Source organism: Myotis davidii, unplaced genomic scaffold, assembly GCF_000327345.1.
Source record: "Myotis davidii unplaced genomic scaffold, ASM32734v1 scaffold399, whole genome shotgun sequence".
Lineage (NCBI taxonomy): Eukaryota > Metazoa > Chordata > Mammalia > Chiroptera > Vespertilionidae > Myotis > Myotis davidii.
The window spans coordinates 5,598,768-5,601,864 of record NW_006292094.1 but is presented as its reverse complement, the minus strand read 5'-3'; the positions used below and the strand labels follow the sequence as shown (position 1 = coordinate 5,601,864).

Sequence of the window (3,097 nt, the reverse complement as noted above, 5' to 3'; positions counted from 1 at the left end):
CGCACTCACCCTGCACGCATTTACCCTGCACGCGCTCACCCTCCACGCACTCACCCTGCACGCATTTACCCTGCACGCTCTCACCCTCCACGCTCTCGCCCTGCACGCACTCACCCTGCACGTGCTCGCCCTCCGTGCACCCAGCGGTGTGCTGAGGTGTTTGAGAGCAGGACGGGCGGCTCACTGGGAGAGAGCATCCAGGTGTGGTCTCCACACAGGGAGGGAGCTTGGCTGTCAGCACAGTGGACTCGAACCCACTCACGAGGGCGCCCAGGCGCCAGAGCACCGAGGCTCCGTGTCCCAGGCCACGTGAAGGCGGCAGGCAGGGTCGCGTGGACGTGCCCGCCTGGCCCGGGTCATGCAGGGAGGGGACCATGACCCGCTCCCCCTCCGGAAGTCACTCTAAGGGGCTCTGCGGGGACCCATCACTCCCTCGAGTCCTCAGTCCTAGGACCAGAGGGATCCTGTGGGGGGCGGGGGCCTCGCTCATGCGGCATTGGGAGGCCTCGCTGCCCTCTCCTTGCCTGCTCTCCAGTGGCGTCTATTTGCTAGCGATGAGGTGCACTGAGGACAGGCGCACAGAGGGACAGATCTCCCGGGCCAGGCTACCAGCCTGGGGCCAGCCCAGCGAGGGCGAGGGCGCCGTGGGGTCTCCGTGAGAGCAGGGCTGCGCTGGTGGGGCCAGTGGTGCGCACAGCAAGGCCTGGCAGCCAGGGTAGCTCCCGCGGCCAGGAGGGGGCTGCAGGCGTGAGGAGCGAGGTGAGCTCCTTTCTGTACCGGCCGCGCTCAGGGCTGTGCAGGCATCGCCTCCACACGGGGGAAGGCAGGGGGGGGGGCCCTCAGCGTGCTGCTCCCCACACGGGGCTCCGCCCGCCCTGTTGAGCTTGGACAGCCCTGTGAAGTGCGGCGGCTGCAGCGGGGGAACTTGGCGACAGAGCCCAGCAGCTGTCCCCTCCGAGCCCAGCAAGACGGACTCATCACAGGAAGCTCCCGCAGGAGGTGGCCAGTGCCACAGGAAATGCATGCCTGTCACCCGCCAGGCAGCTGGCACACCACGGGAATTAGGAGCAATTTACAGAACCCGGGCAAGCAGGACAGAGCGTTTAACTGTGGCCCCGCGTTCCCGTGAAATGTGCCACCTGCAAGCCTGTCGCTTATAGTCACCGGTTTAAAATCGCAGCCTACGGTTTCCAGGCGTCACACCCATTTAAGCTGCGGCTCCCTCACAGAGTCAGGTTGGGGTCTTGCAGGGGGACAGGCGAGCCCGCCTTCCTGGGGTCCCGCGGGGTCTGACATCTGGGACCTGCGCGCAGGTCCCCCCAGAGGAGGCGTGTGCGCACTGGGTGCCCTCGCCTGGCCTGGACGCCTATCACAGCGCTGCAGCCGGCTGTCCCGAAACTCCCAGTGGGCGGGCAGCCTGTCACTCAAATGTAGTCCCTCCCCCTCCCACCCCGACTTCCCCACGTGGACTTGGAGGCTTTTCTAGCAAGAAGGCACCCTGAGCAGAGACCGCCTCGTGCAGGATGGCGCCTCTGAGCGGGCGGCCGCCCACAGGGACGGGGCAGCGGGAGGACGTGCCTCGTGGTTACTCCCTTTCTCGCCACTTGCTCGGCCGTGGGCAGAGACCAGCTCGGTGTAGGCGCTGAGCAGCTGGACAGAGTGCGACAGACCCCTGGAGTGGAGCTCTGCTGGGCGGGGCGGGGCATGCGTGGGTGGGTGGACAGCGGAAGGGGTGGTGACCCTGGGCGGAGGGGTGGGGTGTCCAGTGCAGGATGCAGCGACCTGAGAGGCAGGGAGGGGCCAGCAGGGTCGGGCGTGACAGCCCTGTGTCCCCTGAACCAGCAGGACTCGATCGCATGGGCATCAAGGGGTCACTGTTCTATGCTCCGGGGAGCGGAAGCCGTGGGAAAATGTGGGCTTGAGTCCCAGCTCTGCCTCAACGGCCCAGGAGGCCCAGGCATGGTGCCAACCTCCCTGGCCAGGCCTCAGGCCCGGCCCTGCCCTGCCCCCAGCCTGCTGCCTCCAGGACACCCCCCTGGTCCTCCTGGGCCCCCACACAGCTCCCTCCTCCCTGCTGCTGTGCGGAGTGGTCAGCCGGGCACACTGCCCCAGGTCCCCTGAGTTCCCACAGAGGCCTGGGAAATGGACAAAACCCTCCGGCGCCCAGAGGGTCGCCCGCAGAATTTCCCGCGTGCCGTAGCCAGAGGGCAGGCGTGCTCGGGAAGGCCTCCCAGTTTCCCCTGAGCAGCTGCCCGTCCAGATGGCCAGGCCAGGGCGGAATTACCGAGGCTGGGTCATCTCGGACTTCGGCAGGCCAGCTTGCTCCCACGGCACCGAGGGCACCACCCCCCCCACCCCACCCCAGCCTGGCCTCAGAGTGGAGCAGAAGCGCCAGGCAAGGCCGGGTCTGGGCTGGAGGTCAGGTCTGCTCCTGCGAAAGGGACCTTCTGTTCAGAGTCCTGGACAGGCTGTTGCGGATGCGGGTTGGGCAGGGAGGGCGAGCAGCCAGCACTGCGTCCAGAGCCTGAACTCAGCCCATCCCTTCTAGAACTCTCCGTGCGCGCCATGGAGCGGCCGGGTGACGCCTCCCAGGATGCCCAGGTCTGGCAGCTCTTTCCCGAATGGCAGGCAGGTCATTCCAACTCCAGAGTAGTCAGTGTGTTAAAGGCAGTTCCGAGTCCGCACAGGTGCAGGCCCCGATCTCCGCGGGGTAAGGAGGGGTGAGGAGGGGTAAGGAGGGCCTGCGCTTCTCCTCCCCGGACCAGGCCCTCTGGGCGGCGCGACCCACCCCTGCTCCAGGCCTGGATCTCCTGCTGGGGGTGCGGGGTCCCCGGTTTAGTCCGCAGTGAGCTGTTGCCAGTGGGTGCTGCCGGGCGGGGCCGCTGTGCCTCTCCACGCCCACCCCTCCCGCCTGCCGGCTCCTGGGCTGCGGGTGTCTGTGAGCCCAGCACTGCCAGCCTCCGCCACCCCCCGCCCCATCCTCAGGCCCAGAGGTGCCGGGGTCCAACCCCAGCAAGTCCAGGGGTCCCCAAAGGTGTGGAAGGAGTCGGCGAAGAAGGAATGACATGGAGACAGCGCTCCGTTGATCAGCAGCCTT

At 67.5% G+C, this 3,097-nt stretch overlaps 1 protein-coding gene across 1 annotated transcript in view; it reads left to right on the top strand.

Moving 5' to 3' along the window:
• The window catches only part of SDK1 (sidekick cell adhesion molecule 1), a 455,450-nt gene that overhangs the window by 372,817 nt on the left and 79,536 nt on the right, over positions 1-3,097 (top strand). The window lies entirely within an intron of this gene.